General features: G+C 38.3%; 1 protein-coding gene across 3 annotated transcripts in view; it reads left to right on the plus strand.

Moving 5' to 3' along the window:
• Positions 1-15,467: 15,467 nt before the first annotated feature.
• Positions 15,468-26,537, plus strand: part of 4933416E14Rikl (RIKEN cDNA 4933416E14 gene like) — a 30,103-nt gene continuing 19,033 nt past the window's right edge. Inside the window, exons 1-2 of one of the 3 annotated variants that reach the window (XM_063279912.1) lie at positions 15,468-15,583; positions 15,721-15,931. The gene's annotated coding sequence lies outside the window, so the exon portion shown is untranslated. Of the gene's footprint in view, positions 15,584-15,680; positions 15,932-26,537 lie in introns of those variants that run through there. The other 2 variants (NM_001419523.1, XM_063279913.1) reach the window with 2 other exon arrangements.

The raw sequence follows: 26,537 nt of genomic DNA on the forward strand, positions 1-26,537 counted from the left end.
TAGACTTTTTTTTTTTAAAATCTAGAAAAACCCAGGTCATCTTTTTTTTTGGTTCTTTTTTTTTTTTTTTCGGAGCTGGGGACCGAACCCAGGGCCTTGCGCTTCCTAGGTAAGCGCTCTACCACTGAGCTAAATCCCCAGCCCCATCTATGCTCTATAGAAATAGTGTGTTTGTTTGGGGTACAGTTCAAAAGAATCTACTATTATCATAGAATAATATGTGGGTTAACTAGCTTTTCGTTGCTGTGAAAAAATGTCTGAGATAATCACTTAAAGGAGGAAGGATCTATTTGGGCTCATATTTTCAAATGTGCTATCCATAGTCAGCTGGATCCATTGATTCCAAGTCTGTGGGAGACAGAATACAAGGGCAGAATGTGATGAGACAGACCTGCTCACTTCCTGGCTGCTGGGAAGGAGAACGACCCAGAAAAGAACTGGGAAAAATAAATCCTCCAAGGACGCTCTCCAGTGTTCTACTTCCTCTATTGGCCACCTCCAAAAGTGTCCATCCCTTCCCAGTATTAATATGTCAGTAGATTAACCCACTGATTTAATCAGAGCCTGCATGATTCAGTTATTTCCCAAGTACTTGGCCAATAACCAAGTCTTTGACATAAGAACTTTTGGAGGAGACACTTCATATCCAAATCATAATATTATGAGAAGTTTAAAGAATTGAAAATGTGGAGTATAATTTAGTTCCTTTTAAGTGAACTTGGTGTGATGGACAGTTTTATGTCAAGTTGACACAAGTTAAAGTCATCTGAGGAAAGGACACCTCAATTGAGCAAATGCCTCCATAAGATGGGTCTATAGGAAAGCTTATAAAGCATTTCTTAAAATTAGTGATTAATGGGAGAGGGTCTATCCCATTGGAATGGTGCCATCCCTGGGTTGGTGGTCCTGGGTTCTATAAGAAAGCAGCACGAGAAAGCCACAGGAAGCAACTCAATAAGCAGGTCCCTTCCAGAATTTTTGCACGAGCAGGTTCCTATCTCCAGGTTCCTGTCCTGTTAGCGTTTCTATTCTGACTTCCTTCAGTGATGAACAGTGATACCGAAGTGTAAGCCCAGTAAATCCTTTCTTCCCCAAGTTTCTTTGGTTATGATGTTTCATCACAGCAATAGGAGCTGTAGCTAAGACACTCAAACATTCAAATAAAACTTTTTTAAAGATTTGTTTCTTTATTTTTATTTATATGTCTCTGTCTTCAGGCACACCAGAAAACATCGGATCTCTTTACAGATGGCTGTGAGCCACCATGTTATCTCTGTGATTTGAACTGAGGACCTCTGGGAGAGCAGTCAGTGCTCTTAATTGCTGAGCCCTCTCTCCAGCCCCCAACCTAAAACTCTTAATGTGTTGTCACAAGATAAGAACAAGCTATCAGGATTCCATGCTTTTCCTCAAAGAATGTTATCCCTTGTGACCACTCAGTCAGGCAGCATTAAGTCACAGCCTTAAGATGCATAGAATTGTGGCTAGAAAGAGATGGCTCCGTGATTAAAAATGCCTTCCATTTTTCAAAAGGACCCATGTTTGATCCCCTGAACCCATGTCAAGGGACTCACAACGAACAGCAACTCCAGCTTCAATAGATCTAAGGCTCTTCTCTCCTTCATAGGCAACCCCTCAGTCACAGTCAGGTATACACAAGCACACATAATTCAAAATAAAACAAAATCTTAAAAATTCACAATATATAAAATAGTGGGGAATTATAAATTAGGTAAATAATCCTCGTCTAGTGATGATTTGACCCAGAAATGGTGTTTGGCACCATCTATAGATGCTTTCAGTCATTTCAACGGAGGATAAAGATGGTGCTTGGTGAATAAAGAACACAGATGCTAAAATGCATCGTTCTGTTCATGGGCGAATTCCTCTGTTATCAAAATACCCAGTCCAAAGTATCAATGCTGCTGTGGCAAAGCTGGGTTTATAAATTATATGCTGAAAACTAAGGCCTCTAAGCCTTGTTATGTTGAATGTGGAACAAGGTTCAGTGGACATTATCTTTAATAGCATTTAAATAATTACTGGGCCACATGGAAATATTTGAAGCTTTGTGGGCCACATGGTTTCTGCTGCAACCATAGACAATATTCATAAAGTGAATATGTGTGCTCCAATAAAACTTTATTTACAAAAATTATATTCTAGATTTAGCCTGATGACAGAAGTTTGCCAGTCCTCTACAGGCTAAAAACCAAAATGCATGATCATTAACAAATTACCCATGTTACATTTCTAAAGAAAGTTACATATGAACATGTCATTTGGACAAAAAAAATGGAGACATTTAGCATTTGACCAGGGAGTCAAACTAATACATTAAGTGATAATAAGGAAATCTAGGGGAGCAAATGCATAAACAGTGCATAAGTGCATATTTTGAACTTGATAGTTAAGAAACCTATACCCCATAACAACAACTTAACAATGATATGTTCAGAAAACTAATTTAGAGGTTACTCAGTGAAAAAAAGAAATAGAAACCTGTTTTGGTTTGATCTTTTTTGAGACAGAATCTTGAGACGCCTGGGGTGGTCTAGAACTTGCTAGGTAACCTAAGATAGCATGAAGCTCCCTATCCTCCTGCTTCAGACACCCAAGTGCTGAGATTATAGATGTGTACCCCAAGTTCAATATAGAATATAGCTTTTAAGTTAGAGAAAATGGTCATTTTCAACAATAATTCCATTTTTATTCCAAACTTTTTTTGACCCATGAGCAGAAGAACATCACAAAACAGTAAATAAATGGATTTTTATATTCGTTCTATTAGAGCCTTCAAATAAGGGGAACATCTGTTAATTCCAATGATGACTTAATTTTATTTGCACATAATTCATCGACTCACCATGAAGTTATTAAAAGTCTATCTGTCAAAAGGAACACATAATATTACTACTACTCCTATCAAAAATTCAGTTGAAAAGTTCAACATTGAGGATTCAGTTGTTTTGTGATATCACATGAGAATAACTTCTGTGCAGCATAGTGCCATGGCAAAACAAAAGTTTTTGTTTTGATTTGTACTGGATAAGGATGTAATATAGCTTATGGATATTTGGAATAAGCATATATGATTAAAAACTGATTTCCAAAGACCTATGTTGTTATATCCATCAAAATAGAAAAGGCACTAATCAAAGTTTACGGAGACTATGTGCCTAAAATTTAGAGAAAATGTTTTTTAAAAAAATGTTTGTGGTAACACTGGTATTGAATACAGAAATATATATTTCCTTTGATACTTTCTAAAGCTGTATAAGGGGCAGACTGGAGAATTTCAAAATTCAGCCTGGGGCATGTAACAATTTTCACATTTGTATTTGGCCCTCCTACTTCCCTGGAAGGGTACAGTGGGCAGCAGCGGGTGATTTTACGTACAAGTAAAGTATTTTCTGTGGCAGCATGTAAGTCAACCAAAATTTGAATAACTCTTCTTTCCAGGGTCCTGATGTGTCCTATGTGTATTTTGAGATAACGGGTGCTTTTCAGTGGTTTTTGCAAAAAAGCTAACCTTATCTCTTAACTTTCATAAATGAGTCCCATCAAATAATGTCCTTAAATATCTGCTCTAGGCTTCTTGCTGACACCCACAGAAAATGCAGGGACTATTAAGAAATACAGTGTAAGACAGAAGAGGTCACTAATGAGGAAATGAATTGATACGTCCTCTCTACCGCTCTGAGATGTTGTTGAGATGAAGTTCATAGTGGGATCACTGAAAAGGTCACTGAGCTCTAAACACAAAGTCACTCCAGAAGTTAATAAGGAGAAAAGAGCATTTTGTAGCTCTCTGCTATTCTGCCCTGTTGTTCTCTTTGGCCAGTTTGTACTACTTTTCAGATTCCCAGTACTCACTGCTACTTCTCTAGAGTATCCTGTTTCCTAGGGAACCACATCTCTCTCATTAGAGTGGACTCATTAGGATAATCCTAATTCTAATTTCCTCTTTGATTGCATGGAAGCCAAAAGCATCTTGTCTTTCCCACTTTTGAAAGCCTGACAAGAGGAGTTGGAATCTAGAGCGACCGGTGCAAACAATCTGAGGACAACATACTCAGTAGTTATTTCCTGCTTTAAGTTGGTGCCTATGAATTCTGCGTTTTGGACCCATAGTGTTATGGTTTATGTCAGCTTAACACAAGCCGAAAGATGGAACCTCGATTGAGAAAATGCCTCCAGAAGATAGAGCTAGCAAAAGACAAGCCGATGGGGCATTTTCTTAGTAAGTGTTTGATTTGGGAGGACCCAGCCCATTGGGGGTAGTGCCAACCCTGGGCTAGTGGTCCCTGGATTCTATAAGAGAGCAGGCTGAGTAAACTTTGGGGGAGGGGAAGGTATTCCTTCTTGTCCTCCACATCAGCTCCTGCCTCCAGGGTCCTGCTCTGACCTCCTTCAGTGATGGACTGTGACTTGGAATTGTAAGCTGAAAGAAACCATGTTGCTTTTCGATGTGCCATTTTATCAAAGAATTAGAAAAACATGGCTATAAATTTGAAGGATGGTGGAGTGGGGTCTATGGGATGGCTTGAGGGGAGGAGAGGAAAGGGAGACCTGCTTCAATTCTAATCTCAAAAATAAAATGGAAAATAATAACCTTGAGCAATTTATATTTACTAAGATGTGACTTCCTTAAAGATAAACTAGATGTACAGGAGCGGTCATTTGCCTTACAGGAGAAAGCATTGCTAAAGGAAGGCAGGTCCCATAGGCATCCCTTTTACCAAGTAAACGGAAGAAAAAGATTTTGCTTAACTGAAGATGGGCATTTAGAAAATAGGGTGTTTCAGTAAGGTTTCTATTTCTTTAATAATTGTTTGTGTGTGTGTGTGTGTGTGTGTGTGTGTGTGTGTGTGGTATGATAGCAGGCAATGCCTCTCTGTATAATAGAAACGTTTGGGAAAAGAAGGATTTCTCTTTGGGGTATTATGTGTTCAATATTTGTCATTTCTGAATGTAACTGGCCCTGTATATGTACCTATGAACATCATGGAAACATGGAGGCTGGTATTGTTTCCTTGTATGAAGCTGGAAAATTGATTTGACCAGTTTTGTTTCTGTCAAAATCTAGATATTATCTTAGTCTATTACTATAGCCTAATGCATACATTAAAATGTATAAGATCTTATGTGCATAATATAAAGAACTTTAATGAATTTATAATAACACACAACCATCAGGCAATTGAGAATACAGAATATTTTCATCTTCTAGAACTATCCCTCATTTTTTTCTAAATTAAATTATTTTTTCAATTCACCTTATGTCCTGCTTACTATCCCTATCCAGCTCACCCCTTCCCAAAATCCTTCCCCCATCTCCTCTCCCCTTCTCCTCTGAGAGGGGGAGGGGGCTCTGCGAGGCTAGGCACTTCCTCTACCACTGACAGACAGGGCAGCCCAGATAGGAGAACATATCTCACAGACAGGCAACAGCTTCTGGGATAGTCCCAGCTCCAGTTGTTCGCAACCCACATGAAGACCAAGCTGCACATCTGCTACATATGTGCAGGGAGGCCTAGATCCACCCCGTGTGCGTTTGTTGGTTGGTGGTTGAGAATATGAGAGCCCCAAGAATCCGAGTTAGTTGACTATCTCAATCTTTCTGATCAGTTCTCCTATCCACAAGGCAGGATAATTTTTTTGCTTGTTTATTTGTATATTTATTTATGTCTGCAGTGCTGGGGACTAAACCTGTAACTTCATGCATATAACTCTACCTCTGAATTGCAGCATCAGTCTTTTACAAATTTTGCAGCACTGTCTCTCTAAACTATGCTAATTGGCCTTAAACTCACTTTGTAGCCCAAGCAAGCTTTGAATTAGAAGTTTTCTTGCCCAGCTTCTCAAGTAGCTGAGAATATAGATGTGAACCAGCAGGTCTGCCATTAGCAGTCAGATTTAAATCAGTCTGCACATTCCTGACCCTCACGTAAATGGGATTATGGTACTCTTCTGTTTAGGTTTCTTTTTATCCAATCTATTTTTAAAACAAATCTATGTTAATAGACAGAGTCTATTTTGTTCTTTTTATTGTTCATTTGTAGTCTTTTGTTTGTTCACATTTCTACTGATGAACATCTGGGATATTTTCAGTTGATGGATAATTGAATAAAGTAGCCCTGGATGCACATGTACAAGTCTTTCATTTTTGTAACAGATGCACTTATTTATTTTGGTTAATAGATATGTGAAGTTGCTGGGTCATAAAAAACGATTATGTTAAGTCATGTTAGATACAACAAGAATTGGTATTTGACATGTGTGTCAGCAATGAGAGCCTTCCAGTTGCTTCCCATCTTTGCCAACACCTGCTGCTTTTGATTCTTTTCCATTCTGTTATGTAATGTGACCTGGTTGTGGTTTTCATTTGGTGAGTCCCTAATGACTAAGGATATTGAACACATTTTCCTATGATTGTGGGAAATTTACATTCCCCGAAAGCATGCTCAGCTCTTTCTTTGGTTCCTTTTAAAGAACCAGTGTCAGTGTCTATAAACTGCCACATTTAACCAGCCATGTAGGCCACACTCTCTGCATGGGGCGGAGAGTATAACCTTCCTCTTAGCAGTGTTCAACAGTTACCAAAGCTGCGCTGGCAGAGGGCATATATACAGGAATTGCCTTGCATGACTTGTTCCAATCCAGAGATTTCAAATTGTGGAGGGAGAGCAACTCTGAACCAATATGTGCTCTTTTCAGTTACTGATATAATTGTGAGCATCATGGAACTGAATCAATAACTCATTGAAGTGCAACTTCACTGCTGTTGTTTTTTAAAACAATGAGAAATCTGCAGCATGAGGTCTTTGTTTCCCTTTGCCTGTTGTGAAATGAAGGCAATCGGTAGCTATCATCTACTGCATGTGCTTTCTAGTCTAACTAAGCTTCAAGCCCTGCCTCTCATTGTCTTATTGTCAATCAGTTTCACTTACGGTAACCACATCACCTCCGTCCACACAACGGGAGGCATTACTACCATCCTCAGAATCAGTTTAGACATCTCTGAGCAACTGCATCATTATTTTCTTAAGATTGTTGTGAACTAGAAAACTCAGTACACCCCTCTCTTAACTCTCCAAAGGCATAGGCAATTTGCAAGTCAATTGCACGGGACCTTATGTATTTTATATTTTTAATCTTATTCCAGATTCAGTCCTTTGCATATTTTTAATTCTTCATGCACTTAAAAATATCTGGTGGAAAACACATTTAAATCTTCTGCTGGGGGATGAGGTAGTACATTCTGCTCCTTTATAGATATCGGGAGTGCTTTCTAAGAAAAGGAAGCCAGGGACAGGGGCGATAGATGGATGGCTTAGTGTGTAAGCATGCTGCTGTGAAAGCATGAGGATCTGAATTTAGTTCCCACCCATCTGCATATAACAAATAAACAAACAAAACCTGCGAGTGTGGCTGTGCCTACTTAGAATCCTGCTACTTCAGGCTGAGAAGCATCAGAGACAGGAGGATCACAGTTTCTAGACTAGAGGGTGATCAACTGAAGCTATATTTGTGGTAAAATTACATAGACTTACACACACACACACACACACACACACACACACACACACACACACACAAGCACAGCTTCTATTTGTAAAACCAGTAAATCTGAGTAAGATTGGTGGCTTGTATCAATAACATTTTCTGAGAGGTGACACTGTGCTATGATTAATGACATGTTATGATGAGAGAAGTTAGGTAGAAATTGTATGGGAGCTGTGTATTACATTTTATAGCTGCATGCAAATCTACAACTGTCTCAGGAAGAAAAGTTAAGAAAATACCATTACTTTTTTCTTTTTTTTTTTTATTGACTTGAGTATTTCTTATTTACATTTTGAATGTTATTCCCTTTCCCGGTTTCCAGGCCAACATCCCCCTAATCCCTCCCCCTCCCCTTCTATATGGGTGTTCCCCTCCCCATCCTCCCCCCATTACCGCCCTCCCCCCCAACAATCACGTTCACTGGGGGTTCAGTCTTAGCAGGACCCAGGGCTTCCCCTTCCACTGGTGCTCTTACTAGGATATTCATTCCTACCTATGAGGTCAGAGTCCAGGGTCAGTCCATGTATAGTCTTTAGGTAGTGGCTTAGTCCCTGAAAGCTCTGGTTACTTGGCATTGTTGTACATATGGGGTCTCGAGCCCCTTCAAGCTCTTCCAGTCCTTTCTCTGATTCCTTCAACAGGGGTCCCGTTCTCAGTTCAGTGGTTTGCTGCTGGCATTCACCTATGTATTTGCCATATTCTGGCTGTGTATCTCAGGAGAGATCTACACCCGGCTCCTGTCGGCCTGCACTTCTTTGCTTCATCCATCTTGTTTAATTGGGTGGCTGTATATGTATGGGCCACATATGGGGCAGGCTCTGAATGGGTGTTCCTTCTGCCTCTGTTTTAATCTTTGCCTCCCTATTTCCTGCCAAGGGTATTCTTGTTCCCCTTTTAAAGAAGGAGTGAAGCATTCACATTTTGGTCATCCTTCTTGAGTTTCATGTGTTCTGTGCATCTAGGGTAATTCAAGCATTTGGGCTAATAGCCACTTATCAATGAGTGCATACCATGTGTGTTTTTCTGTGATTGGGTTACCTCACTGAAGATGATATTTTCCAGTTCCCTCTATTTGCCTATGAATTCCATAAAGTCATTGTTTTTGATAGCTGAGTAATATTCCATTGTGTAGATGTACCACATTTTCTGTATCCATTCCTCTGTTGAAGGGCATCTGGGTTCTTTCCAGCTTCTGGCTATTATAAATAAGGCTGCTATGAACATAGTGGAGCACGTGTCTTTGTTATATGTTGGGGCATCTTTTGGGTATATGCCCAAGAGAGGTATAGCTGGGTCCTCAGGTAGTTCAATGTCCAATTTTCTGAGGAACCTCCAGACTGATTTCCAGAATGGTTGTACCAGTCTGCAATCCCACCAACAATGGAGGAGTGTTCCTCTTTCTCCACATCCTCGCCAGCAGAAAATACCATTTCTTGAGGCTGGAGAGATGGCTTAGGGGTTAGGAGCATGTCTATTATAGAAGTCTCAAGTCCTGTTCCCAGTACTCATGTCTGATGGCCCAACCATATGTAACTTCAGGGGTTCAGACGATCCAGTGCTGCCTTCTGTTCACTAAGGGCACCTGCATACAAGTGCACATACCATGACATAGACACACATATACATAATTAAAAACAAAATAAATCTTTAAAAATGAAAAGAATATTACTTGTATAAAAGTACTAATTATTATGAGAGATAATTACACACAATTTAACAAAACAATATACATCCATTATCATATGTATTTTTTTCTTTGAAAAAATTGACTCAGTTAATATAGTCATCTAAAATATTTCATAAACTTGGTGACAGGAAGTAATAAAATATTAACTGTACTCATCATATTTGTAATTTGGGCAAGACTTGGTGAAGTGTTTTATTTCTGTACTCCATCTGACATCAGTTGCAGGGGCTATTTGGAGACTGGGACAAAAATCATCCAACTGCTGCTTCTGGCTCATAGTAAGACATTAGCTAGCTAGAAATGTTAACCAGATCATACAGACAGGACCTTTAATAGGTTGTTTCCTCATAATATTAGGACCAACTCAATGCTGAGACTTTCCAGAATGAGAGAGCCCAGTGGATATGCATTATCTTTACCCTAGCCCAAAAGAAATAGTGTCACTTCTGTCATGGTTCCAGTTCTGTCTAGATTTCAGGGACGTGAACATGGTCCACATCTCTTGGTGTAGGAAAGCCAGCACTACAGTGTAGGAGAACCATGCTGGAATAACAATACCATGGTCCTCTTCGGTGCCTTCTAATCTCTTCTCGCAGCACCCGGTCCTCTTTTTCACAAGCCAGGCAAGGCTTTCAGTTCATTTTCTAAGGATTTAATTCTCAACAATGTGCTAATATGTCTCTCCTTTTCCTAAAATACAGGGATATTATTCTGGTGCCTTTGTAATATGTTAATTTGGAGAGTCTGGGTTGATTTTTCAGATATTACACATGTGGGCACATGCGCGCATGTGCGGGCACGCGCGCGCGCGCACACACACACACATATTGCAAATTTGACTAAAATAGAGGGTTTTAGATGAGATTTGGAACATTTGCCAATGAACATCCATGATGTAAAATAGTGCACACTCTTTGTCATTGGTCTGCTGACTCATTTGGTGTGAGACAAAACTGAATTTAAAGAGCTCTGGTATTCCTAGCTCTTGTTGGGGCTTCTTCTACTCTTCCATTAAGTGTATAGGTTTAGAAGACTCCCCTGATTCTACCAGACAACTGTACTACTAAGTTCGGACACATAAGAACTCATGGGTTTCACTTTGTCCTTGGCTGCCCATTGTTGCTTTCCCTCATTTTATATCCTCTCTCTCTCTCTCTCTCTCTCTCTCTCTCTCTCTCTCCACCCCCCTGTGTTGAAGTCTTTAATCATGAACACAAGCAAAGACTATAACCTTACAAAGATTATTTTGCTAGCTTCCACAAATGCACATGACTTCCTCTTGCATGCACCAACATGTGTAATGTATGTGTATGTGTGTTAGTATAATGATTTTGATTTTAGACTGAGCTCTGTATGACACAGACAGAATTTGACATCAGGATCCTCTAGTTCATATAACTAAGTTTCAAGAAATTAATTTAAATTGCTTTATTAATATTTAATTAATACATGTGATTAATCTTTTAATTCATTCAAGCACCTGACATATTTTACTGAAGAGATCCTCTATCTATATTTATATAGTCTTCGATTTTCAGAAAGACTTATCTTTGAAAGTGAGGCTGTGATTTAACTTGATATTTTTGAAAGGCTTGTTAAAACCAGACAAGAAAGAAATTGGGGACAAAAAAAGGATATGAGTATTTGGCGTTTTACAGTAATCATTTTTGCTTTATCTGGGGACTTGCAAAGGCAGGGTAGAATTTCCAGATGTGGGAGAGATTTTTGGTTTAGGACAGAGAAGGGTGCAACATTTCTGTACATCGTGTTCTTTACTTTTGACATGTGCTATGCCTTAGGAAGTATTTCCTGAAAAGCTGGAAAGAAAAAAAAAACAACAGAACAAAAAATACTTTTAATTCTCTATTTCCCTCTCTCCCTCTCTCCCTCTCTCCCTCTCTCTCCCTCCCTCCCTCTCTCCCTCTCTCCCTCCCTCCCTCCCTCCCTCTCTCCCTCTCTCCCTCTCTCCCTCTCTCCCTCCTCCTGTCACTTGGCAATTTGCTATTCCTTTTTCCCCTTTTCTGAGAAAGGAGGAATTGTGTTGATTAGGTAACTTCTCCAAAATGATCTCCATCAAACCATCTCATGATAGTCTTCTTGACAAGGACTACTTAGCCACTTTTAGACTGCATAAATCACAATTTAAAAGCCTATTGCGTAGAGCAAAGCATTACTGTGACTCATTTTTCCTTGCAGACAGATGAGCAGCAGCTCATGCATTTTTAGAGAGCTCACAGATGCTGTGTAGATGCATCTATTTTGCAATTTAAATATTTCATTGTTATGACTGATATTAAAAGTCTACGTTTCACTAATGCTGCGGATGTGTGAGACAGTTAGATTTTGGGTTTGCTGTGTGTTGTTTTGGGAACAACTGAAAGTCACTTTTTTGATGCCTACATTTTGAAAGATTTAAAACATCATTTTTCCAGGAACTCTGAGTCTTCTCACATCAAAGCATACAAATACAGATAAAGTATATCTAAATTTTATCTAAATTAAAACAAAGCACTCTACAGATATAATTACCGTCTAGTCATGGTACCATGAGATGCCTGTTACTAATATATAGAAATGATTCCATATTACCTGGTCAAAAGTGGTTTCTTTGACCACCACAAATCCTTCAACAGCAACTGAAGCAACACTGGCCATTTTCTCAGGATCTTAGAAGCTAATCAAAATAAATAGCTAGAGTCTGCTATCTCAGGCTCTCTTCGGGACCCTGTCCCAATACTTGTGTGGGTCAGTTAACTGGTGCTATGTATAATAATTATGAAATACTTTGAATATGTGTCTTGCACAATGAATGATGCAGCAAAGAGAGGCCTGACATAAAATTTTGGATTATAAAAAATTTCTTTTATCTATCTATCTATCTATCTATCTATCTATCTATCTATCTATCTATCTATCTATCTATCGAGATTATAATGTCAGATCCCCTCTCCCTTTACTCCCTCCAAACTCTCCCACCTGAAAGTTTGGGTTTTAAAATTAAGATTTCTTGCTTAACGTCTCTGGACCTCCATTTCCCCAATTAATAAAATGAAAGTATGCATAGGATAATATGTTAATATTTAATGACACAGTGAGGACTATTCAGTGATTTTGTGATTCTGTCATTTAGAAACCACAGAACAGTTTCCACTTTCAGTTGGAGATTTTTATGTCTTACAGAAGGCAAAGATGGCTAAATGGATTTGGATAACTAGCTCCTAAACCTGGACACATAGTAGGATTTATCAAGACCGAAGGCAACAGAAACAAACCAGAGCACTGCATCAAATCCCCGCACAACCATGATGAGAAAGTCATTTGCAATTCTGATCTTGAAATCACTCAAATAATTTCATAGTGGAGCTGGATAATGCCCAGAGGAGAGTAGATAAGAGAACTGGGAATGCAGGGGCACTTCTCTTTGAAGGCACATGAAAAGATTTAAAATTCTGATAAGAATAAGTAAGAGATAACATCACCATGCTTTATATACATTCAGAGAGAGAGAGAGAGAGAGAGAGAGAGAGAGAGAGAGAGAGAGAGAGAGTCCCTGACTCATTCACAAGGCCTTGAAATGGCTAAATTAAATGTCTTCTAATCTAGGGGTATGGAATTGGGATAAGAAGTATCCGAACCATATGTCCCATGAGAAGTATAAACTCTCCAAATTGACTTAAGTACAGCGCTAGTCATCCACGACAATGAGTGCAGATAATCTATGCCTGGATGCTAATGCTCTGGGTGCATCAAGAAGGAAGAGATGGCCCCTTCTAAAGCAGCCCAGTCCCCATCCAGAGGAGACATTGGGACAAAATGAGAGCAATTTGCTTTTGTTTTCACTTCCTTTTGTTTTTATTTTCTTCATATTATTCTATAGAAGCAAGTATCATCTCCAAAGAGCAAATATAACCAGATCAGAAGATTATAAAGCATAAATTGAATTTTCTCCCCTGCCAACATTTTTCTATGTATAGCAAAAAGCACTTGATCATTTCTCATTATAAAGTGGCATATGCAGATATATATGCATACATGTATACACATATATACATATACATACATATATATGCATATATGCATATAGAAGACGTGTATGTGGTCAGGACAAGTAAACATATTTCTTTATGCTAGTCATATATTTCACTGTGTGACTTGATTATAATTTTATTAGTCTAATAATGAGCATTTAAAATTGCTTTCAATATTCTTCACATTTGCAGTGTGGAGATACACATTTTTGGAATCTTGCTCATATTTGTATTTTGCTTCTCTTGTCAGTTGAGTTGCTTCTGCACAATATTTTTCTGGAAAGTAGTGCTTTTTTAATTATGTCACATGATACCTTATGAAAAATAGCCAAATGTGCTCTCCAAATTGTGATATGTTTATGAGTGTCCCCTGTCTGTACTTTGTCACAGTATAGTGATTTTTACGTTTCCATGTCTTTATACATCTTCTTCTGTATAAACAGAAACATATTCCAAAGGTATATTATTAGTCTCCTAAGAGTAAGAGCACAGATGTTGTAAGGATAGGAAAGTGGAACTTGGAGAAATGCCATAGAATCATATTTCCACTGGTCAAATGAATAAAATCATGGGGTTTTCTGATTGCTTTCATTTCCATATTTTCAAATACAGAATTTACTTGATCATAAGTTTATTTGATTATAAATGTCACAGAATTAAAATAAGTGTAGACTCTTCATGGCGATTAGGTCAGGTTAAATAATATAATGGTAGTTTTCTTTCCTGTCACTTTGATGCTTGCACAGATGGTGCTGTTTGTCCTTTCTGCCCCGTTCCTTGCCAGTGCACTCACTATCTGTATCCAGTAAATAGAAATTATTAGTACAATTTCATCCTTTTAATTTGAAACTATTTTGGAGATGTTAATTACAACCAAGATTATAGTTTGTTTGAATTCAAAAGTTAAGGAGGTATGGTGTCATATAACACTCCAGAATTATATGCATAATATTAAAACCGTCCAAAGAATAAATCCCTGCATGAAAATATTTTATCACTGTAAAGCAGATGGGAATGTGTTAACAACATGGGCTTTAGGGAAAGCCGTTGTGGTGTGTGTGTGTGTGTGTGTGTGTGTGTGTGTGTGTGTGTGTGTGTGTGTGTGTGTTAGTGGCCCATGTGCTTCTGAAATATCCCTCCTGTCTCTGGTTATACAACATGGTGAACGTATGCCAAAGCTTGGCAGCTCACTGATGGGAAAAAATAGCCTTTCTCTCTCCTCCACTTCAGCTTGCAGCATATGCTTCTCAACCATCACAAGCAGAAAGACAACCTGAGTAGCATACACTTGAGCAAGATCTCACCTTACTCCTGCTGAGCTACATCTGAATACACCAGAGACACAGGTCAAGAAGAAGAAGGTATTATTCAAGCAGGATGTGAAATCTAAACTAGTCATTTCAGTATGCTTACAGACTAGAACACTGGTTAGCTACTCCTAGTCACTCTGGCTTTTATTACCATGGTTACACTTCCCTGACCCCGTGACCAAGAACATTCCCTGGCTTTGTGAAGCTTTTTCATTTGAAAACCATACCCAAATAATTTGAAGCCCTAGTATTCAGAGGGACTTGTGTGCGGAACCTAATTCTCATACAAAATAAATAAGAACCACTTCCTCTCTTCAACACTGCCAACTTGTTTATTTCAAGGGGGCAATTATGCCCTGCCAAAATCCCACTGATAATAGTCTCCCTGTATTTGAATTTGAAAATCAGGCTCTCAAGAGAGTTAGATTCAGAAAGAACTCGGTGCTAGCTTACTTTTCTGGATTCATGCTTGATGTAAAATTTGCATCTTAATAAAGAGATTTTCTTCCTATTTGGGGCTGAAAGAAAGAACAATGATGAAAGGGAGTTAAGCTGTACCTTCTCAGTTAAGGAGTCCCAATGGATCTGATGTGCTAATAGAAACCTGATTTCAACGCATTTTTTGAAAGATTTTGTGAGAACTTGTAAATATCCAGGTCTGGTACAGGATTGTCAGCTTTTTATGTATTTTCTTAAGTTTGCAATTATACTTTTGTTTCGTGTTGCATAGCAAATAAGTCTGGTTAATGAAAGCCTTAGCGATCAGCACAACACTGAAGAGCTTGAAATGGATTTACACAACTCCCTGTCGTTCACGAGTCATGGCCCCTAGTTTCAACAGGGAAGGCTGTGCTGAATCAGAGTCTGCGCAGCTTCATTTGTCTGAAGATTGGAAAATGCAGCACTTAGTAAGTTCGCAGCCTCACTGCCAACAGGCAGGAACCTGCCAGGTTGAGAGGGTACAGCCATCTGGAACAGCAGAGAACAGGGTGAGGAAAGCTTTTTCAATTTGCCGAAAAAGCAATTACTCCATAAAACGAGCGAGATGGGACCCAAAAATGAATGCCCTGTCTACCCACCTGCTGTTCTTGATCTAGAAATAATTCAGGCCTTCGGTTATTTGCAGGAAGCTTCGGGAAGGGAACACATTTCATAAATCCCCATGGCTACCGAGATTGCTGCAATGGTTATCATCCCGCCCAACACCCCTGGATTCCTGTGGACTGGTACATGGCTCAGCTGACTGAGTCACCAGCACCTGCTGCTAGGAAGAACCTTGGTGTCCTCACTGCTGATAAACCCAGGAAGATGAAATGGCTGCCTTGGGCTCATTGCAGGTATTAACACTCCCACTTTTACCTCTGATGCAAATCAGGAGACTGGAATAATAAAAAGTTAACCCACTCATTCTTTAACCCATTATGCTATGAATCTGAATATACTGGCAAAAGCCTTTTTGTGGGTTTACTTTTAGGATTTCAAGACCATTTCCTTTTTTTCACAAGTGTCAAAGCCACAAACACTCAACTAAACCAGCTAAACTGAGTGTCTAAATTTTGTTTCTTGGTAAACTGACCTCAGAGCAAGTGCTCAGAGGGCTGTGAATCAGGGAACACTACTGGATGAGGTGGGAAATGAGACAAGAAAGAAAAGGAAAGAGCTAGAGAGGTGGCTCAGCAGTTAAGAGCACTGACTGCTCCTTCAGAGGTCCTGAGTTCAATTCCCAGCAACCACATGGTGGCTCACAACCATCTGTAATGGGATCTGATGCCCTCTTCTGCTGTGTCTGAAGACAGCTATAGAGTATTCGTAGAAATAGAAATAAAAATAAATAAATCTTTTTAAAAAAAATAAACAAAAGGAAAGGAAAGTAGGATGGGATGTTTTCCAGTGAGATAGTGCAATGTGGAATCTGAAGAGAAACCTTGAAAGACAGTGCAGATCAAGGGCTGGGAAGCTACATCAATGAGCCAAATCCAGTCTGGTTGTACATAGCTTATTCAATATCATAGTATCCAGTTAATTAGCACTGTAATGAAATATCTGAGATGATGATAGTTAATTTATAAAGACAAAAGGTTTAATTTTGGTTCAAAAAATTGGGGTCTGTTATCAGACCACCCCACTGTTCTTGATTTCTGGTAAGGTAGCATATATTAAGATTTATTTATTTATTTTATGTATATGAGTACACTGTAGCTGTCTTCAGACACACACCAGAAGAGGGCATCAGATCCCATTATAGATGACTATGAGCTACCATGATGTGGTTGCTGGGAAGTCAACTCAGAACCTCTGGAAGAACAGTCGGTGCTCTTAACTGCCTAGCCATCTCTACACCCCATAAGGTAGTATATTAAGGAGGGATTACATTGTAGAGGAAACTCACTTCATGAGGTAGGAAACAAAGAGAAAGCGTTCATGCTAGGATCCCACAGTCCCCTCTGTAGGCAGAAATGACTCAAACTCTCACTAAAGTGTGTATCACCTTCCAACAGTACCATCATGGGAACATAACCTTTAATATGACATTTTTGAAGAAAACTTTAACATTGGAACTAAATCCATGAGATAAAAATGTTTTTAATGTCAAAAAGGAACTATTTTCTAACATATAGAATCAAACGAGAGTCACAATTTAGTGTCTACAAATAATTCTAATGGAACCCAGTCACGTTAATTCATTTATATACTGATTGTGATTCCCTTCATGCTTAAACACAGAGATGAATGATTACACAGAGACAATGTGGCCCACACGGCCTAAAATATTTAGAACTTAGCTAACTTGCGATGTAGAAGATGTACCACAGAATGGTTCCATCTAGGGAGCATGAAATTACTTCCCCAGCAATTTCTATCACTTCACGAGGAATCTTCATTGCTGCTCCTGTCTGGCTTTTAATTTCCCAGTCTTCTACACTGTCCAGTTATAAATGCAGAATGCTTGGGTATTGGGCACTTCGGTGAAAATTCATTTCTGACTTCTTAAGGCACAATTTTATATTTCTATAATTAAATAAGAAAGCATACATTTCACAAATTATTAGTTTTTTAAGTTCCTGAGAAAACTCAGTTGTGCTCTGGGCCCAAGAGAAAAGAATAAAATATTTCTGCCTGTTTTCCCAGTGTGGTTTGAAACAAGCAATATTAGCAAGTTACATAAAGATTCAAAATACAGAGCCTATATATGTATTAGTGGTGGGAGAATGAAGTACCTTTCCTAATTGACATTATCTATGTTAATGAGGATCTTATGAATTTTTTTTACTTCACATTACTTTATTGTGATAGCTAATCTTGACATACCTTGGAAGAGGGAAATGCGACTGAGAATTTGCCTGTGAAGGGCAATGTTTTAATTGCTAACTCATGTAGACAGGCACAGCTCACTGTGACTGATGCTGTACCTAGGAATATGGGCCAGGGCGGTATAAGAAATGTATCTAATAATCAACCCAGAAGACACAAGCCAGTTAGTTAATGGTGCTCCTCCATGGTCTTTGCTTTGGTTTCTGCCCTTCTTTCCTGTAACCGTAGTCCTATAATTCCTCTCATTCATTCACCTATTTACTCTCTTTTGATAAACCTTTGGCATTCAATGTGCTACGTTCACCTCACTATCATATTCTCTCCATCTCCCTCTCCCAATTCTCTCCCTCTCCCCTCTCCTTCTCTCTCTTCTTCCCTCCCAAGTTTCATTTGTTCCCCCAAGGCTTTCCTCCCCAAGTTACATTTTTGTAGGGGTTTTATCACAGCAACAGAGAGGCAAACTAAGATATTCACAATGCAGACTACAAGATATATCACTTAAAATGTTACTAAAATCCAACTGGACATAAGTTTTCATACAATTGTATTTAATAATATGTTGTTTGTAAATAATTGAAATTAATGAAGAGCAAAAGGAAGAAAGATGGTCTGAATAACTAGGATAAAATTCCCATTCACTAAGCACAAACATTTTCTGGTACCAGATTCTAGACACTAGTTATTCCCAAGACTTGCATATTCTTCTGCTTGTGCATGTAAAAAACTAATTTGAGTCAATCCAATCTTACATATAAATCTAGCTAAATGCTCAAAGGATATTCCACTTTCTTCAAAAGTGAAAATAGCAGTACTGCTTAAAACCCAAGGTGAGCAATTCGTAAAATATTAAATTCTAAACAAATTCCATTTCTCATTTCAGAAATTAGTCATTCAATCTAAGCACAGTTGTTCACTACAATAACGGTAAAGGTTCTTGTGCTGTAGATATAACCTCCCAGTCTAACATTATATTTCTAGATAAAAAAAGTCTGTTTATCCAAGCTCAAACCCACAGTTAGAACACATTGTACACTTTAGTGCTCTTGCTCATAACCTCATTATTTCATGCAGCACACACTAGAGAATGCTTAGATTGAGAGCAGCTAAATTTCATCATGCCTACATGAACTCCCCTGTTGATCTGAAGGTCAACCTTCTGTCCTGGGATTTGCCCAAAGACATATGTGCCTTCTATGCAGAGCTCTTCTTGTTTTCCAGTTTTAGGAAGAGGATAGTTGATGATACTAGGGCAGGAAAATAATAACCATTGTATCTGTCCTGGCCAGCCCCTGATTTTCTGGATTGCCATGTTGTTCCAAGTCCAACACCACTTTCTTCCAGTTATTTAAGGAAGTCCCATAATTCCTCTCGTTCATTCAGTTATTTTCTCTCTTTTGATAAATCTTTGGATTTCAATATGTTAGTTTCGCCTTACTTCTATTATATTATTATACTCTCTCTCTCTCTCTCTCTCTCTCTCTCTCTCTCTCTCTCTCTCTCTCCTTAAGTATAGCAGGCAAGGAATACATGCACTATAGTAGAGTCTCTCATTACAACAACCATCAGAAAGACATAAGAGTTTTCTATAACTTTAAATGGTAGAGCAAGGATGAGAATATTGACTCCAGACTTCAAACAGCCCTGGTTGAATTCCCTGAAAAGATTGCAACTTGATTTTATAACCAAGACTTACTTATTGAGCCTTGAAGGTCATTCAGCAGCTGAGAATGTCTGGCTGACAAAAAGAAATAGATGTTTCTGAACACAGCAGACTAGAGTTCCAGGTAAGCTATAGATAGACAATGTAGCTTTGTGATGATTGACATATCTCTTGGAATGTATTATGATGGTGATTCAACTGTGTGATGTGAAATTAGTTTTATAATCAATATTAGAGGAAGACTATCTGTGTCCTCTGCTAAGCTAAGCAATGTGGTACATGACCGTAATAATGCCAGTTTGGTTTCCGCTCTCTCTTACATAAGACCTTGTACTTTCAACCTTAGGCTACTAGATTTGCAGAAACTGTTTCTTGCAATTTTTGTTTATTATCTTTTCCTCTTTTATTGGCTCTTTGTCTTGAGTAAATACTAGTTGCTATGGTTACATTCTTGAGAAGAGCCCATCATACAATGTACCAAATTTTATTGATAGCAAAGACACCATACATGCCTCAGAATATCAAAATATAATCATTTAAAATCAAAGTTAATTACCTATCTTCTTCGGATTGCTATTTTGGCAAGAATAGAAAATACCCAATGAATGTGTTCTAACTCCCCAGCCTGAGAAAGACAGGCATGACTAGGCATCCACATATCTCTGTGTACAGACTCAGAATATTTCTCCACATGAAGTTTAGGAAACCTTTAGAAATACCAAACCTAGTGAAATTTCTTTGTCATTCTTGGCAGATTAAGCCAAGATTCCCATTCTTAGGGATTGATATTGAGAAAATTATTTTTATAGATAGGTTTGATCTAGCATTAATTTGGAAGGGATGAAGACAAAGAAAACAAGAGTAAATAGACCATTACTCATGTAAAGAATGCTTTGTTCTTTTTTTCTGAGGAGAATACTTACAGGATTTAATTTCTATTCTAGCATATGGAGTTTAGCATTTAAACACAATCGCTTGGGTTTGAAAAGTCCTCTCATGGGTAATTTAGTTCATCTCTTAGCAGTAACACAAGGTAGATCTCATTATTTTTCTTAAATCCTGTCTTAAAGATGAATGACCATCTGATGAGTCTTTAAATGGTGGTTTTACTACCTACTCTGGTAATTTGTCTCATAATTTCTTTATTCTAATAGCTTCATAACTTTCATATACTCATTGCTACCAATTCTGATATTTATTGAAAATTTCCCCTCAACACTAGAAGTCCATTGCTGTATTTGCTCTACTCAACAATTTAACGCTTCAACTTCACCGCTTCCTATTTTGAATCTTATCTTCCCTAACATCAAATGTTTGAGGGGTTGTTTGGAGTCATACCTCTGCCCCCTGGGGTTTTAATGTCACTTTGGGTAGGCCTTGGCTTTGTTTGGTTGACTGTAGCTAGGGTTGTTTTGTAGCCTTTTGTAGCTGGGGCTGGATCAGGCAGGAATCGCTATAGTGCTATACCCTATGGTTCAACTCTCACATGTACACAAGAGAAACTACAACGCATTCTTACTCACTTGGTTCTTCCCATCCATAGATCAAATGGGAAATTATCTTTGTGGTATGATTTGAGTAAGTAGCTTTCCTAATCATAGTCTTCCTATGTCAATGTAAATGCTGAAAATCCAATCATGCAACAGTCTTTCCCCTTTCTTAGTTAAAAAAAAAAGCCAAGATTAATGGATGCTAATGGGCCAAAAGCGTTAACCCACTGTCAGACATTTGTTAGTATGAGTTATATTCATTTCAACCAACTTTCTTCCCAAATAAGCAAACATTAGCATTACAGTGTTGTCCTGGGAAGTGATGTTGAAATAAGAGAAAGAACAAAATTGAATTACAAAAAAAGCATCCAAATGAAGGTTTGTCTGCTTCTTCATGTGGTTGGTAATAAGAGAGAGAGAATGAGATCAGTTCCCATGCACACAAAAGTAAAGACGTTCCTATTGTGTTTCTTCAAGGCTAGATTCTAAATCAATATCCTTCCTACTTAATAAGTGTTCTTTATTCACTAATCCAATCTCTGGCTGTCTGAGATTCCAAAGATTATTTTCATGCTATGTTATTGCTAGTGCATGGGGTGGGAGGAGGGGCTTTCTTCCTTTCCTTTCTCTTTCTGACAAAGCTCATCTTCTTCTTAAGGCCAAAATTATTACGTATCTTCATAAAGCCTTAGTCGAGACCTAAAGCCTTACCCTCTATTTCTCTAGTAAAAATTATTCCAAGGCACGGAAATGAAGAAAAATGGAGCTATGCTAATCAAATAGGCACTATTATGTGCCAGACATTATGCTCTGCACACTTCATGAGGTGTCTCATCTTAACATGTAAACTATCAACAATCATAGCAGGTAGGCGTGACTCAAATCTTAATGAAGGAGGGTTGATGAGCTAGCAGGGCAAGCAAAAGCATTTGCCATGCAAGCCTCGCAATGTGAGCTTAGTCCCAAGAACCCTTGTAAATGTAGAAAAATTACATCACAAGTTGTCTTCTGACCCCTACTCCCATGCCAGTGTGTGCTCATGCATGTGTAAATATACTAATAATATTTTTAATTAATAGCATAAAATATAACAAGCCATCTTGCTCTAGGAAACAAATCTGCCAGGAACAGTGTCAAGCACCTAGTAGGGAACATTAAAGACAGGATGTAGCTGTCTATTACTACTTTGTGGATTCTTGTTTCTTCCACCCTTCCCCACCCCTTTCCTTCCACCCTTTCAAACTTTTAACAATAAATAGGAGAGAAAAGAAGAATAGAGAGAAAAGGAAAGAACTACCTGAGTACAGTCGGGGGTTGGAATGTGATGACATTATCGTTACACTAGTTCTTGTGGATTAGGGCAGTTGAATTTCTTGGGGCAAGCTTGATCTTCACCTTCAGGATACCTAATTCCTTCTGGTTTCTTCTTTGAGCATGATTACCTAACAAACTACAAACAATAGCAACCAACAATCAACCAAGGACCCACCATCCTTCTCAAGGCCCTGTCATTCCTGTACCCTTGGAAAAGTCCCCAGAATCCCAAATGTCACGCAATCCCAGAGACTATCTGCAGTTGGCAAATTCATACCTCTTCGAGATCATGAGGCAAATCCTAAACACATGCTGTGGACAATCTGGAGCAGCCCCATATTCCACACCTGAGATAAAATGAAAACATTCTTAGAATACTTCTGTATTTTTTAAATAAACTAAAATTCCTAAATAGTCACTACAAGAGGACAATATGCTTTAAATATGTAGTAAAGTAAATCATTAGGCTAGAGGAGTCTGGAAAATTCTGTTACCAAATATTTGAATATTTCACAAAATATTTCAGGTAGTGATATAGGTAGGATAAGATAAAATTTCTGTGGAAAAAATAATTCAAGCAGAAGAATAGTTAAATAATTATTAATGACAAATATTTGAATCCCAGTGTAGTGGCTTACATCTGAAATCATAGCACTTGAAAGGACTTGTTTTTATGTGATACTACCCCTGGAGAAACATGAACAAACATCTACTCACTCCAGATAGGGTACCAATGATACACCAAAGTAAGGTTATCACTAAGTTCAGTTTGGAGACCCAGTGTGTTTGATTGGGATTACTTCCAGGAATATAGGTGAAGAGTTAGTTATAAGAGCAGAAATGAAGCAATCACAGCTGAATCCACAAAGTAGCACCTTAGCATGAGTGACAACTCATAAACGCTGAAATCCTGGCACACAGCGCACTATCTGCAGGAAGCTTGCCAGGATGACGGCTTTCCCAAGCATTTGAGTTGTTCTGAGCCTCTTCTAGGCAGCTTGGCTGGTCTTTGAGTTGTTCGGGGAGCTTGGCTTGTCTGAGTGTCACTCAGCTGTCCTTACACCTTATATGCTTGAGGAGAGGGAGAGGAGCTTAGTGAATCTGATTCGTTTTAGAGACTTCCTTAAGCTGTTGAATTGTTTGCTTCCTGAATTTAAGACTAAATTCTCGGAGTTAAGATTAAAGTCTCTGCAGAATTCAATGTTTCATATGCACTTAGAACATTATGGTGCCTCCCGGCGAACATTCTGTCGTAAATTACCTTCTTATGTTTCCAATACCCAGTTTCTTCGTAAGATGGAAGGCTTAATCTTACACATTTCACGACCCTGGGCAAGAGGGTGCCAGGATTTTGAGGAAAGCCCAAGCTAAATGAAGACTTCTACTATATCAGTTTGGGTTACAGAGTGAGAACTTGTCTAAAGAAAAGGATGAAGAAAGAAAAAAGGAAACCTCATCAGAAAATATCACTGGGGGGTTGGGGATTTGGCTCAGTGGTAGAGCGCTTGCCTAGCAAGCACAAGGCCCTGGGTTCGGTCCCCAGCTCCGGAAAAAAGAGAAAAAGAAAAAAAAAAAAAGAAAATGTCACTGGTTTGACTTTCAGTCATCCAATATAATTTAAATAATTGTGTGGTTCAATAACGATTAATTAATAATAAATAATAATTAATTTATAATAAAAGTACCATCAATCTGAAAGAGACTATGGGGGAAGATATGGGGGGTTGGAGGGACAAAGAGGAAGTGGAAAAGATTTAATTATTTTCTAATCTCAAAAAGTAAAAGAAATAATTTAAAAAACTAATTCAAGTAGAAATAATATAGTATCTGTCAAGATATTGACTTCTCTTTCATTTCTGATACTCACCTGAAATATCAGAATGCTATTTTCCAGTAACGTTTCTCTCAGAAAATGTCTGTCTGTTGACAACAAAGTCTCTTTGTTCATCTTCGTCTGAGAATATCTGTTTTTCCCTTAAGGATTTGAGTTGACAGTTCTTTTTCCCAGAACTTCTTTGTGGTTTGTGTGAATTCTAATGAGAAATAGTTCTCATATTCCAACTGTTATTCTCTTGTAGTTACTATATTATTTCTTTGCTTGTTTAATGATACTTTTTGCGTCTGGGTTTAGCTTCTGGTCCATCTGGGAATGGATTTCTTTGAGTTGCTCCTATTTGAGGTTGCTATTGGGTAATGAACTATTCTGTTACTTATTTTATAAGAGCTACTTTTTCCCATTGAGCCCAGGTTAGGAGTTTTAAATGTTGGTTAAGTTTCACTTTTCACAATATCCATTTGATTTCTCCATGCATATGCTATTTCTTTATTGACTTTGTCTCTTTCCATTTACTTCAAGAAGATTTTCTGGTCCTTCGAAGAGTACTTTTACAATTTCTTATTACATTTTAATTTATTTTATGTGGGAGGACATCCTATGGCCTACATTTGGAGGTCAGAAGACAACTTGTGGGAGTCGGTTCAATATGCCCGCATGGGAATCTCAATGGTGGAATTTGAGTCATCAGGCTTAGTGTAGATACCGTCATCTTCTGGACCATCTTGCCAGCCCATACTTGGAATATTTAAATAATAGGTGTTTTTAAATCTTTGATATCTGTATCATCTCTGTCATTTTCACCACTTATTATTATTATTATTATTATTATTATTATTATTATTGGTTGTTACTCCACTTTTCTGAAGTCAAAAATTGAAAATATAAGCTTCAAGGAAGAAAAGAAATTGAGAAGTTTTGGGAAGCCTTAGGGAAACAATTTCTTAAACCTACCCATGAACTGATAGGTATATTAAACAATATACCAAATTTGTCGAGACCTAATCATAGGGTAAAACTGCTGAGGTCCTGGACAGGCCACTGGGTGGCATACATAGGAGTTTGATCTGAGGATTAAACTAATTTTGCTGTGCCATGTCTGGGACCATATACAATAGGATGGCAAAGGAACAGGAAACGGCTCGAGTGCAAGATTGGCCAGAACTCAAGGAAACAGAGAAGACATGCGGGCAAACTAGGGGCGTCCGAACTTTCACTGAGCCTCCAGACATTTCTTTTTCACTGACGCTAAAATAGAAGGCCCCACCCAAGATCTTTCTGTCTTTACAGAAAAAGTAGGTATTTTACCTCAGTGCTTACTTCTAGATTTGAGGCTCCTAGCCTGGGCTATCGATAACAAAGTGAAGATAAGTTATCAGTATCACTATGGTAGCGCCCATGTTCCCCATCTGAGTACGATTGTTTACTTTTCAGAGACTTCAAAGATCAGCCCTGTGCATTCTGCCCAGTGTTTACATCTGTATCAAGTAGGAGAAACACGAAGAATTATTGCATACTTCGCACTTTGTCACAAACGTGTCAGAACTTTTGAAGTAAAAAAATTTACAGTGCCAAATTTTTCCACTTCCCTACCCATCCAAGTTCACCCATCTATCTCTCTGTCTTTAAAAAAACAAGCAGGCATATATTTTTAAAAAAGGAAAAAGAAAAAACACAAGAAACACACATATATATACACACACACACACCACACCACACACACAACCATAAAAGCTCAAGGGTACATAACATCTTCCTTTTTCTTGACCTTCGAACTTTGGGCAGGTGTGCTATCATTTATTTAAATCACGCTATCATTAATTCTTGATTCTACTTTTATCTTTTCAATGAAGATAGATTTTTTTTTCACACATATTATAACCTGATAATGCTTTCTCTCCCCATGCCTTCCTACCTCCCCTCCCACCTGGATCCATTCCCTTTCTGTCTCTCATCAAAACTAAAAACAAAATAAACAGTTTTCTGTGGGATAATACAGTAAAATAAGATAAAACAAAAGCTAATATATCAGAATAGACTAAACAAACAAACAGAAGGAAAACACCCCTGGAAAAGGCACGAGAAACAAATATAGACCCACTCAGGGTATTTATCACATACACCTCTAGCCACTCAGGAATCCCATAGAAACACAAAACCGGAAGCCACAATACATATGCAAAATACACATTACTTTGGGTGTCTTGGTCTTGTGAGACTTCTAACAGTGGGAGCAGAGGCTGTCTTTGACTCTGTTGTGAGCCTTTGGGACCCTTTCCTCCTACTGACTTGTCTTGTGTCGCCTTAATAGGAGAGGAGGTGCCTAGTTTTAA

Source organism: Rattus norvegicus, chromosome X, assembly GCF_036323735.1.
Source record: "Rattus norvegicus strain BN/NHsdMcwi chromosome X, GRCr8, whole genome shotgun sequence".
Taxonomy (NCBI): domain Eukaryota; kingdom Metazoa; phylum Chordata; class Mammalia; order Rodentia; family Muridae; genus Rattus; species Rattus norvegicus.